At 44.6% G+C, this 13,767-nt stretch overlaps 1 protein-coding gene across 3 annotated transcripts in view; it reads right to left on the bottom strand.

Annotated features, from left to right (window-relative positions):
- The window catches only part of LOC129813751 (arf-GAP with GTPase, ANK repeat and PH domain-containing protein 3-like), a gene marked incomplete at its 3' end in the record, with an annotated part of 150,233 nt that overhangs the window by 13,774 nt on the left and 122,692 nt on the right, over window positions 1-13,767 (bottom strand).

Genomic DNA, 13,767 nt, shown 5'->3' with positions numbered 1-13,767 from the left:
TTTAGCATATCTAATCAACACACAACCCCTGAGAGATTCTGCTCCACTACACTATCATTCACCCCAATGCACACACAACCCCTGAGAGATCCTGTTCCACTACACTATACTGCCCCCCAAATTCACTTCACAATCACCAGCTAGCCTGGAGATCAGTTTCCATCACTTGCAAAACTACACAAGCTATAAGATAGCATGCTAGAGTATTAACAGTCATAGATTCAGATTCTGTAAGGAAGTGATAAGGCATAGAGAATGGATGTAGCCTGGAGCCTGCGATAAAGAGGGAAGGAGGGGATGGAAGATAAAAGGGGAAAAAAGAGAGAAGTCAATCTAAAGTTGCTGTAGTTCATGGCCACAGGATAGTGGAGACTAGAGAAGCTATACAGTAGAATGGAAACAACTATAGTGAGCCTGGACTTTTCCCCCGTCATCTCTTTGAATGCATGTTTGTATTCTTTGCCACAGGCAAGGTTGGCTACAGATAAAATACAAACCGATGGGAATACCTCATACTAAATTGGATTTTGCATATCATTGGAATGGTTTGAGATCTGGTGGAGATTAAAAATATTCAAATGAGAGTTGGGGAGCTAGGCAAGAAACGCGTCCCAGGAAAATAAAACATTGGTTTTCGAATGCAGAACATCTGCTTCAAGCAATCTCAAACAATATTGAATAATTTACGACTCCATGAAAGGTGTAAGAGTGGGTATAATAAAGTACACTATATATACAAAAGTATGTGGACACCCATACAAATTTGTGAATATGGCTATTTCAGCCACACCTGTTGCTGACAGATGTGCACAGCCATGCAATCGAGCACACATCCATGCAATCTCCATAGACAAACATTGCCAGTAGAATGGCCTTACTGAAGAGCTCAGTGACTTTCAACGTGGCACCAACTAGTCAGTTAGTCAAACTTCTGCCCTGCTAGAGCTGCCCCGGTCAACTGCTGTTATTGTGAAGTGGAAACATCTAGGAGCAACAACGGCTCAGCCGCGAAGTGGTAGGCCACACAAGCTCACAGAACGAGCCCGCCGGGTGCTGACGTGCGTACAAATCATCTGTTCTCGGGTTGCAACACTCACTACCGAGTTCCATACTGCCTCTGGAAGCAACGTCAGCACAAGAACTGTTCGTCGGGAGCTTCATGAAATGGGTTTCCATGGCCGAGCAGCCGCACACAAGCCTAAGATCACCATGCGCAATACTAAGTGTCGGCTGGAGTGGTGTAAAGCTCGCCGCCATTGGACTCTGGAGCAGTAGAAACGTGTTCTCTGGAGTGATGAATCACGCTTCACCATCTGGCAGTCCAATGAATTAATCTGGGTTTGGCGGATGCCAGGAAAACACTACCTGCCCAAATGCCTAGTGCCAACTCTAAAGTTTGGTGGAGCAGGAATAATGGTCTGGGGCTGTTTTTCATGGTTCGGGCTAGGCCCCTTAGTTCCAGTGAAGGGAAATCTTAATGCTACAGCATACACTGACATTGTAAACAATTATGTGCTTCCTACTTTGTGACAACAGTTTGGGAAATGCCCTTTCCTGTTTCAGCATGACAATGCCCATACAGAAATGGTTTGTCGAGATCGGTGTGGAAGAACTTGACTGGCTTGCACAGAGCCCTGACCTCAACCCCATCGAACATGATGAATTGGAATGTGGACTGTGAGCCAGGCCTATTCGCCCAAAATCAATGCCTGACCTCACTAATTCTCTTGTGGCTGTATTGAAGCAAGTCCCCGCAGAATGTTCCAACATCTAGTGAAAAGCCTTCCCAGAAGTGTGGAGACTATTATAGCAGCAAATGGGGGACCAACTCCAAATTTATGCCCATGATTTTGGAATGAGATGTTCGACGAGCAGGGGATTTGTATCCGGCGCCGACAGAGATGGTTGCCTCGCTTCGCGTTCTCAGGAAACTATAAAGTATTTTTTTTTTTTTATATATATTATTTCTTACATTGTTACCCTAGGAAATCTTACGTTTTATCACATACAGCCAGGAGAAACTATTGGATATAAGAGCAACGTTAACTTACCAACATTACGACCAGGAATACAACTTTCCCAAAGCGGATCCTCTGTTTGGTCCACCACCCAGGACAATGGATCGGATCCCAGCCGGCGACCCAAAACAACAGCGCCGCAGGAGGGGCAGAAGAAGCGGTCTTCTGGTCAGGCTCCGTAGACAGGCACATCGCGCACCGCTCCCGAGCATACTACTCTCCAACGTCCAGTCTCTTGACAACTAAGTAGACGAAATCCGAGCAAGGGTTGCATTCCAGAGATTGTAACGTTCTTTGTTTCATGGAAACGTGGCTCACTCGAGACACGCAATCAGAGTCGGTACAGCCACCTGGTTTCTTCACGCATCGCGTCAACAGAAACAAGCATCTCTCTGGTAAGAAGAAGGGCGGGGGGATATGCCTTATGATTAATGAGACGTGGTGTGATCATAACAACATACAGGAACTAAAATCCTTTTGCTCACCTGACCTAGAATTTACAATCAAATGTCGACCGCATTATCTACCAAGAGAATTCTCTTAGATTATAATCACAGCCGTATATATCCCCCCCAAGCAGACACATCGATGGCCCTGAATGAACTTCATTGGACTCTATGTAAACTGGAAACCACATATCCTGAGGCTGCATTCATTGTAGCTGGGGATTTTAACAAGGCTAATCTGAAAACAAGACTCCCTAAATTTTATCAGCATATCGAATGCGCTACCTGTGCGGAAAAATCCTGGACCATTGTTATTCTAACTTCCACGACGCATACAAAGCCCTGCCCCGCCCTCCTTTCGGAAAACCTGACCACGACTCCATTTTGTTGCTCCCAGCCTATAGACAGAAACTAAAACAGGAAACGCCCATGCTCAGGTCTGTTCAACGCTGGTACGACCAATCTGATTCCACGCTTCAAGATTGCTTTGATCACGTGGACTGGGATATGTTCCGCATAGAGTCGGACAATAACATTGATGAATACGCTGATTCGGTGAGCAAATTTATTAGCAAGTGCATCGGTGATATTGTAACCACAGCAACTATTAAAACCTTCCCCAACCAGAAACTGTGGATTGATGGCAGCATTCGTGCAAAACTGAAAGCGTGAACCACTGCTTTTAAATCAGGGCAAGGCGACCGGAAACAACAAACAGTGTAGCTATTCCCTCCGCAAGGCAATCAAACAAGCTAAGCGTCAGTATAGAGACAAAGTAGAGTCGCAATTCAACGGCTCAGACACAAGAGGTATGTGGCAGGGTCTACTGTCAATCATGGACTGCAAAAAGAAAACCAGCCCCGCCGCGGACCTGGATGTCCTGCTCCCAGACAAACTAAACAACTTCTTTGCTCGCTTTGAGGTCAATACAGTGCCAACGACATGGCCCACTACAAAAACCTGCGGGCTCTCCTTCACCGCAGCCAACGTGAGTAAATCATTTAAACGTGTTAACCCTCGCAAGGCTGCCGGCCCAGACGGCATCCATAGCCGCGTCCTCAGAGCATGCGCAGACCAGCTGGCTGGTGTGTTTACGGACATATTCAATCAATCCTTATCCCAGTCTGCTGTTCCCACATGCTTCAAGAGGGCCACCATTGTTCCAGTTTCCAAGAAAGCTAAGGTACCTAAGCAAAATGACTATCGCACCGTAGCACTCACCTCCGTCATCATGAAGTGCTTTGAGAGACTAGTCAAGGATCATATCACCTCCACCCTACCTGACACCCTAGACCCACTCCAATTTGCTTACCGCCCCAATAGGTCCACAGACGATGCAATCGCAATCACACTGCCCTAACCCACCTGGACAAGAGGAATACCTATGTAAGAATGCTGTTCATCGACTACAGCTCAGCATTTAACACCATAGTACCCTGGGTCTCGACCCCGTCCTGTGCAACTGGGTCCTGGACTTCCTGACAGGCCGCCCCCAGGTGGTGAGGGTAGGAAACATCATCTCCACCCCGCTGATCCTCAACACTGGGGCCCCACAAGGGTGCATTCTCAGCCCTCTCCTGTACTCCCTGTTCACCCATGACTGCGTGGCCATGCACGCCTCCAACTCAATCATCAAGTTTGCAGAAAACACTACAGTGGTAGGCTTGATTACCAAAAACGACGAGACGGCCTACAGGGAGGAGGTGAGGGCCCTCGGAGTGTGGTGTCAGGTAAATAACCTCACACTCAACGTCAACAAAACAAAGGAGATGATCGTGGTCTTCAGGAAACAGCAGAGTGTGCACCCCCCCTATCTACATCGACGGGACAGTAGTGGAGAAGGTGGAAAGTTTTAAGTTCCTCGGCGTACACATCACGGACAAACTGAAATGGTCCACCCACACAGACAGCGTGGTGAAGAAGTTGCAACAGCGCCTCTTCAACCTCAGGAAGCTGAAGAAATTTGGCTTGTCACCAAAAACACTCACAAACTTTTACAGATGCACAATCGAGAGCATCCTGTCGGGCTGAATCACCGCCTGGTACGGCAACTGCTCCGCCCACAACCGTAAGGCTCTCCAGAGGGTAGTGAGGTCTGCACAACGCATCACCGGGGGCAAACTACCTGCTCTCAAGGACAACAACCACCCGAGCCACTGCCTGTTCACCCCGCTATCATCCAGAAAGTGAGGTCAGTACAGGTGCATCAAAGCTGGGACCGAGAGACTGAAAAACAGCTTTCATCTCAAGGCCATCATACTGTTAAACAGCCATCACTAACATTGAGTGGCTGCTGCCAACATACTGACTCAATCTCTAGCCACTTTAATAATTAAAAATGGGATGCAATAAATCTATCACTAGTCACTTTAAACTATGCCACTTTATATAATGTTTACATACACTACTCATCTCAACTGTATATACTGTACTCTATACCATCTACTGCATCTTACCTATGCCGTTCGGCCATCGCTCATCCATATACACTGCTCAAAAAAATAAAGGGAACACTTAAACAACACAATGTAACTCCAAGTCAATCACACTTCTGTGAAATCAAACTGTCCACTTAGGAAGCAACACTGATTGACAATAAATTTCACATGCTGTTGTGCAAATGGAATAGACAACAGGTGGAAATTATAGGCAATTAGCAAGACACCCCCAAAAAAGGAGTGATTCTGCAGGTGGTGACCACAGACCACTTCTCAGTTCCTATGCTTCCTGGCTGATGTTTTGGTCACTTTTGAATGCTGGCGGTGCTCTCACTCTAGTGGTAGCATGAAACGGAGTCTACAACCCACACAAGTGGCTCAGGTAGTGCAGTTCATCCAGGATGGCACATCAATGCGAGCTGTGGCAAAAAGGTTTGCTGTGTCTGTCAGCGTAGTGTCCAGAGCATGGAGGCGCTACCAGGAGACAGGCCAGTACATCAGGAGACGTGGAGGAGGCCGTAGGAGGGCAACAACCCAGCAGCAGGACCACTACCTCCGCCTTTGTGCAAGGAGGTGCACTGCCAGCGCCCTGCAAAATGACCTCCAGCAGGCCACAAATGTGCATGTGTCTGCTCAAACGGTCAGAAACAGACTCCATGAGGGTGGTATGAGGGCCCGACGTCCACAGGTGGGGGTTGTGCTTACAGCCCAACACCGTGCAGGACGTTTGGCATTTGCCAGAGAACACCAAGATTGGCAAATTCGCCACTGGCGCCCTGTGCTCTTCACAGATGAAAGCAGGTTCACACTGAGCACATGAGCACATGTGACAGACGTGACAGAGTCTGGAGACGCCGTGGAGAACGTTCTGCTGCCTGCAACATCCTCCAGCATGACCGGTTTGGCGATGGGTCAGTCATGGTGTGGGGTGGCATTTATTTGTGGGGCCACACAGCCCTCCATGTGCTCGCCAGAGGTAGCCTGACTGCCAATAGGTACCGAGATGAGATCCTCAGACCCCTTGTGAGACCATATGCTGACACATGCACATTTGTGGCCTGCTGGAGGTCATTTTGCAGGGCTCTGGCAGTGCACCTCCTTGCACAAAGGCGGAGGTAGCGGTCCTGCTGCTGGGTTGTTGCCCTCCTACGGCCTCCTCCACGTCTCCTGATGTACTGGCCTGTCTCCTGGTAGCGCCTCCATGCTCTGGACACTATGCTGACAGACACAGCAAACCTTTTTGCCACAGCTCGCATTGATGTGCCATCCTGGATGAACTGCACTACCTGAGCCACTTGTGTGGGTTGTAGACGCCGTCTCGTGCTACCACTAGAGTGAGAGCACCGCCAGCATTCAAAAGTGACCAAAACATCAGCCAGGAAGCATAGGAACTGAGAAGTGGTCTGTGGTCACCACCTGCAGAATCACTCCTTTTTTGGGGGTGTCTTGCTAATTGCCTATAATTTCCACCTGTTGTCTATTCCATTTGCACAACAGCATGTGAAATTTATTGTCAATCAGTGTTGCTTCCTAAGTGGACAGTTTGATTTCACAGAAGTGTGATTGACTTGGAGTTACATTGTGTTGTTTAAGTGTTCCCTTTATTTTTTTGAGCAGTGTATATTTTTATGTACATATTCTTATTCATTCCTTTACACGTGTGTGTATAAGGTAGTTGTTGGGAAATTGTTAGATTACTTGTTAGATATTACTGCATAGTCGGAACTAGAAGCACAAGCATTTCGCTACACTTGCATTAACATCCGCTGATGCTTTGATAAGATTTGAACATACTTTTGGTCATGTAGTGTACAGTGGCAAGAAAAAGTATGTGAACCCTTTGGAATGATCTGGATTTCTGAGTAAATTGGTCATAAAATTAGATCTGATCTTAATCTATGTCACAACAACAGACAAACACAGTCTGCTTAATCTAATAACACACAAATTATAGTATTTTTCTTGTCTATATTGAATACATTATTTAAACATTCACAGTGTAGGTTGAAAAAACTATGTGAACCCCTAGGCTAATGACTTCTCCAAAAGCTAATTGGAGTCAGGAGTCAGCTAACCTGTAATACAATCATTGAGACCAGATTGGAGATGTTGGTTACAGCTGCCCTATAATAAATTTAAAAATATATATATGTTCACAAGAAGCATTGCCTGATGTGAACCATGCCTCGAACAAAAGAGATCTCAGAAGACCCAAGATTAAGAATTCTTGACCTGCATAAAGCTGGAAAGGGTTACAAAAGCATCTCTAAAAGCCTTGATATTAATCAGTCCACGGTAAGACAAATTGTCTATAAATGGAGAAAGTTCAGCACTGTTGCTACTCTCCCTAGGAGTGGCCGTTGTCACGCCCTGGCCTTAGTATTCTTTGTTTTCTTTATTATTTTAGTTAGGTCAGGGTGTGACATGGGGAATGTTTGTGTTTTGTCAGTTTTGGGTGATTATATGGAAAAGGGGGGTGTTGGGTGTATTGTATGGGTTTGTGTGTAGTGCATGTGTCTAGCGTTGTCTATGTTGGTTTAGTTGTTTAGGAGAGTCTATGGTTGCCTGAATGAGTTCCCAATTAGAGACAGCTGATTTCTGTTGTCTCTGATTGGGAGCCATATTTAGGGTAGCCATAGGCTTTCATGTGATGTGGGTAATTGTCTATGTAGAACGTTTGTAGCCTGTATGTGTATGTGCACAACGTTATTTAGCTTCACGGTCGTTTGTTGTTTTGTATAGTTTGTTAAAGTGTGTCGTGTTCGTTCATCTTCTTTAAATAAAAAGAGAAGATGTATCATTATTCCGCTGCATCTTGGTCCATCAATCCTCCACACGATCGTGACAGCCGTACTGCGAAGATGACTGCAAGAGCACACTGCAGAATGCTCAATGAGGTTAAGAAGAATCCTAGAGTGTCAGCTAAAGACTTACAGAAATCTCTGGAACATGCTAACATCTCTGTTGACGAGTCTACGTTACGTAAAACACTAAACAAGAATGGTGTTCATGGGAGGACACCACGGAAGAAGCCACTGCTGTCCAAAAAAAACATTGCTGCATGTCTGAAGTTAGCAAAAGAGCATCAGGATGTTCCACAGCGGTACTGGAAAAATATTCTGTGGACAGATGAAACTAAAGTTGGGTTGTTTGGAAGGAACAAGGAACAACACAACTCTATGTGTGGAGAAAAAAAGGCACAGCACACTGTCATGACTGTCCTGATCAGGTCAGGTTACAGGAGACCACAACCCTACAGATTATCTCTCAACCCCAACAGAGGAGGAGAGATCTAGGGGTCTGAAGATGTGGGGGTTTTATGACCCCTCACGCCCATGGTAAATCTTAGGCCACAGACAACATTCCTTTGTCCCTCTCACTATGGAGAACCAGCCTCAGAACATTAAACATGCAATAAAGGGACTTTGGAACAATGGTCTCCGTCAGCCACAATGGTGGTCATGACGATAGATGGAATATGAAAATGTATGTCATTGTTTTGTTATTAAAGGTTAATAGATTACGTTATTACGAAAACATTGTAACGTTGAGTTTTCCTAGTATATGTTTGATGTTTATACATTGTACGTTGTGTGGAAAATGTCCAAATCAAAGAGAATGTTTTGGTACATTTACATTTACATTTAAGTCATTTAGCAGACGCTCTTATCCAGAGCGACTTACAAATTGGTAAAGATGAAATGTGAAGTTAGTTGTCTAAAATTGGATTTGAGTAAAATCTAGAACTCGCCCATAACTTGGTACGCCCAGAGAATTGCCCTAAAGGTGGTTACGCCCACTTCTGACCCGAGGGTATAAAACCTGTGAGTGAAGAATTAACATATCAGACTAAGTGATCCAAGCTGCAGCCAAGGTCTAAAAAGTCAACGAACCCAAAACGCAACACAAGTTTGAAGACAAATAAATATTTTTCTACCCAAGCTACGGATGAGTAGCTGTGTCTAAGCGGGTGAATTCAAGCCGAACCACCTATCCTCCACTCCCCATCAAATCATGGTATCTACACTGTTTCATTCCTACGCTGTGAGCTCTGAGCTACAGAGCTGTCTGTCCTCAGAAGACCCCTTCCAGAGCAAGGGCAAGGGAACAGACCAGTAAGCCAAAAAGGACACTGACATCGTGAGGACAACTAGAGAGTTGCGCCGGAGAAGTGCGTCATTGAGAAGCCTGAGCGGTCCACGCGGGGAATCCACGGAGACCTTCCACACGTAATTACATCATTATATTCTAACCCATAAGAGCGGCAGTTTGGGGCAAGGCTAGGGTTAGAATAAGCACAGCTGACAAATTCACCCAAATGTATATTTCTCTTTTTCTCTCTCTTTTAAATCCCCATTTTGGGTAACACGCGCCATAGTGTGTTGGCCCGTTATACTAAGTTCTAATCAATAGCCTTAGAATGTGTTTTTGTGTATGTGTATCTTTTATCATCATTTTAGCTTTCTAGTAAATAAATAATCAACTAAGATTGGTGTGGTACGAACTCATTGGTAAGACCCGGGTCCGTGCAGATTCCCGGATTATGCTACGTTCAGAACAAGACTGTAGAGGTAACTGATTAATTAGCGGCTGTTGTAAAATCGATATTCTGATATTCTTTGAGTTTTTTTGGGAAATAGAAACTCAATAAAAATAATTTTCCCATGGTGCCCCAGGTTAATGAGTTAATAATTGCTTGATTCAGTTAATCACGCAATTAAAAACCTTTAATCATTCGATGAGCAACAGTCGTCACATTAACTAATACAACGTCACGACAACACCAATGTCAAAACCTCATCTCAACTGTAAAGTATGGTGAAGGGAGCATCATGGTTTGGAGCTGCTTTGCTGACTCAGGGCCTGGACAGCTTGCTATCATCGACAGAAAAATGTATTCCCAAATTCATCAAGACATTTTGCAGGAAAATGTAAGGCTATCTGTCCGCCAATTGAAGCTTAACAGAAGCTGGGTGATGCAACAGGACAACGACCCAAAACACAGAAGTAAATCAACAACAGAATGGCTTCAACAGAAGAAAATACGCCTTCTGGAGTGGTCCAGTCAGAGTCCTGACCTCAACCCGATTGAGATGCTGTGGCATGAACTCAAGAGAGCGGTTCACACCAGACATCCCAACAATTTCGCAGAGCTGAAACAGTTTTGTAAAGAGGAAAGGTCCAATATTCCTCCTTACTACAGAAATCGTTTGGTTGAGGTTATTGCTGCCAAAGGAGGGTCAACCAGTTACTAATAAATCCAAGGGTTCACATACTTTGCCCACCCTGTACTGTGAATGTTTACATGGTGTGTAACGATTGTCTAGTTCCTCCTCCTCAGACGAGGAGATGGAGAGAGGGATCGGAAGACCAATTTGCAGCGAGGTATGATGACATAATGAATTTTATTTACAAGACGAAACTAAACACACGAAGAACACTTGATAATTAACAAAACAACGAACGTAGACTGACCTAAAACATGTGAACTTACATATAACGAAGAACGCACAAACAGGTACACGACTACAAACCAACGATACAGTCCCATGTGGTAACATAATACGGACACAGGAGACAACCACCCACACCAAACAATGTGAAACAACCTCCCTATGTATGTCTCTCAATCAGAGGAAAACGAAAACACCTGCCTCTGATTGAGAGCCATACAAGGTCAATTAACCCTGACACTTAACAAGGAACAAACACAGAAAATGCCCACCCAGCTCACGTCCTGACCAACAAAACAAAGCTATACAAAAGGAAAACAAGGTCAGGAACGTGACATGATGTGTTCAATAAAGACATGAAAATGTATAATTGTTTGTGTGTTATTAGTTTAAGCAGAATGTGTTTGTCTATTGTTGTGACTTAGATGAAGATCAGATCAAATTTTATGACCAATTTATACAGAAGTCCAGGTAATTCCAAAGGGTTCACATACTTTTTCTTGCCACTGTATATCAAAAAGAAATATGCTGAGAGTGACAAAGTACAGACATAAAACCGGTATGAAATATCTATCGTCGCGGCAACACCAGCTATTTCATAATAAGCTGTGTTATCTGTTACAGACGTATGTAATAAGATGGAGAGAATGAAGTTCATGACAGTTTTAGAACTGAATTTGAACTTTCCAAATGATAAGATCCCACCTCTGCAAAAGAGCAAGTGAGGTCATAGTGACTGGCTCTGCCTGCAGTCTTCAAGGACTAGGTAGGCAGTGTTCTAGCTAGAGCAAACATGCAATACAGATCCACTTGAGACACACTTGCTCCCTATTAAGTCCACTTTAGCCCACTTGGCGAAGGGGGATTCTCCCAGACATCAGTTTGGTTGTGTAATAGTCAGAGAGAGAGAGAGAGACTCACAGAAGCTAAGCCAGCTTTCCTCTGCTGAAGCAATGCCGGCGCCAGAACGAATCAGTGGGACGGACCTTTGATTTCCATAGGGGGGCAACATTTTTTCAGGGGACCTCCTTTAATGGGTTTTATATTAAAGATATATAATTTAACTAGAAAGATGTATTACCTTTTAACGTGGCATGAACACAACCAGTCATTATGCTTTTATCCGATTGTAAACACAAATTATTTCAAAAAGTAGGTTACCGGGCCTCCCGAATGGTGCAGCGGTTTAAGGCACTGCATCGCAGTTTGAGAGGCATAACTACAGACCCAGGTTCGATCCCCGGCTGTGTCGCAGCCGGCCGCCACCGGTAGACCCATGAGGCGGCACACAAATGGCCCAGCGTCGTCCGGGTTAGGGAAGGGTTTGGCCGGCCGGGATGTCCTTGTCCAATCGCGCTCTAGCAACTGCTTGTGGCAGGCCGGGCGCATGCACGCTGACTTCAGTCGCCAGTTGTACGGTGTTTCCTCCGACACATTGTTGCGGCTGGCTTCCGGGTTATGCGAGCAGTGCTGTTTGGCAGGGTCATGTTTCGGAGGACGCAAGTCTCTCGACCTTCGCCTCTCCCGAGTCCGTACGGGTGTTGCAGCAATAGGACAAGACTGTAATTGGATATCACTAAATTGGGGAGAAAAAGTGGCAAAAAAATAATAAAGTCTAAAAAAGTAAATAATAAAAAGTAGGTTACCTTCACACGTTCATCCATAATAATTTCAGTATCCAAAAAGTGCACTCACAACTTTCCTTCAATTTGCAAGTGGCTGAAACTGTCACCCGAGAAAGCATCTTACTATATTAAGTTTCAAGTTTTAATGTCATGTGCACAAGTATAGTGAAATGCCTTTCTTGCAATCTCTAAACCAGGGATCATCAACTAGATTCAGCCACGGGCTGATTTTTTCTTTAGCGGATGGCCAGGGGGCCCGAATGTAATAAAAAATCATTTGAAGACTGCAAATTAACCGCAAGAAGCCCAAAAAGATGGGCCACAACAATCATTTCAAACCTTGCTTACATTTTTCACGTCGTGTCTCTCCATTACACGTGGAAATACTTGGGAACAGATTTCTTAAATTAAGGAGCTGATATCATGGTGATTTATACAGTCTTATGTCCAACAATGAAAATTCCACACAGGCCGCCAGTTGGGGAACACTGCTCTAAACCCAATAATGCAGTAATCAATAACAATGTAATACTAAAATAGCATAAGGTGGAACAAAAGAAACAATAAATCAAAATAAGATGTAGCCCATGTATCTGATGCTGTTTGGCCAAAAAGAGTATGACATGAGACAAAGGGGCGCTGTTTCACTCCTTCTGATTCTTCATCGGAGATTGATGCATCTTTCTGTCAGTGCGCGTCTCGGTCAAATAAATTATCAGTATTTAAACATTTTATTTGAACAGGCAACGAGGTAAGGTAGCGCGGGCCAGGCCCACAGAGGCCTGCCCATAAGGCCTTCTCTGCACTGAAGTAACAGAGCTCTGAGATTGGAGCGCTGCTTGGACTGAGCATTAATATCTGAGTCTCTATATGTCAGGAAATCTACATTTAGAAGAAATGTCAGAAAAGTGATACCCATAGTAATACCCAGTATAGTCATATCTTGTGAAAAAATGATGGTCTCTGGACCAAAGGGCCAGACTTCAGAGGAAAAGTTGTAATAATTCGAGAGGAGGTAAATGGAATAGGTTGGTTGCACATGAAATGATAAGAAGCCCTTGAAAATGGTAAAATGAGAGTGTTATGCCAAATAACATCTGCTGTTGTCATGGTATGAAATGGATGTGCATTCAAGTATAGGCCTACATTTAGACTACATAACATCACTATCATCCTGGCTGTGTCTCTGTTCACAGCCAAGCATAGACAAAAACATATCCTGAGGTCAGAGGAGAATCCATCTGTACTGTGGAACGTCTGTTGAATCTCAGTGCCGAAAGAATTAAGCTAACCTAATTGTAGAGCGATAACGAGAGACACTCAATCTGTATTAGGGTAGGCAAGCAATAATGTATAATGATTTTGGCTGGATGTGGCTAATGAATAGAGTGGTTATAGTCTTTCTATCAACCTGTTGTCCAGCTTATACATACAGATGAGTCTAACACACACACACACACACACACACACACACACACACACACACACACACACACACACACACACACACACACACACACACACACACACACACACACACACACACACACACACACACACACGCACACAAAAACACAGGTTTTGAGATGGGAGCTGTATTTTTGGCTTGGTTAACAGGCAGTAAACATATTCAGCTCTAGAATGGAATGCGGAGGCTCAGAGAACTTGACACAGAGCCACAATTCCAACAGAGCCTGTTCCGCTGTTGCCATGGCAACACATCCCTCCCTCCCCATCCCTGATACTATATTTTAACAGATATCACAGCAACTAGCAACATCGTAGAA

Source organism: Salvelinus fontinalis, chromosome 17 (genome assembly GCF_029448725.1).
Source record: "Salvelinus fontinalis isolate EN_2023a chromosome 17, ASM2944872v1, whole genome shotgun sequence".
In the NCBI taxonomy this organism is placed as follows: Eukaryota; Metazoa; Chordata; class Actinopteri; order Salmoniformes; family Salmonidae; genus Salvelinus; species Salvelinus fontinalis.
This window is presented reverse-complemented; position numbering and strand designations above follow the sequence as displayed.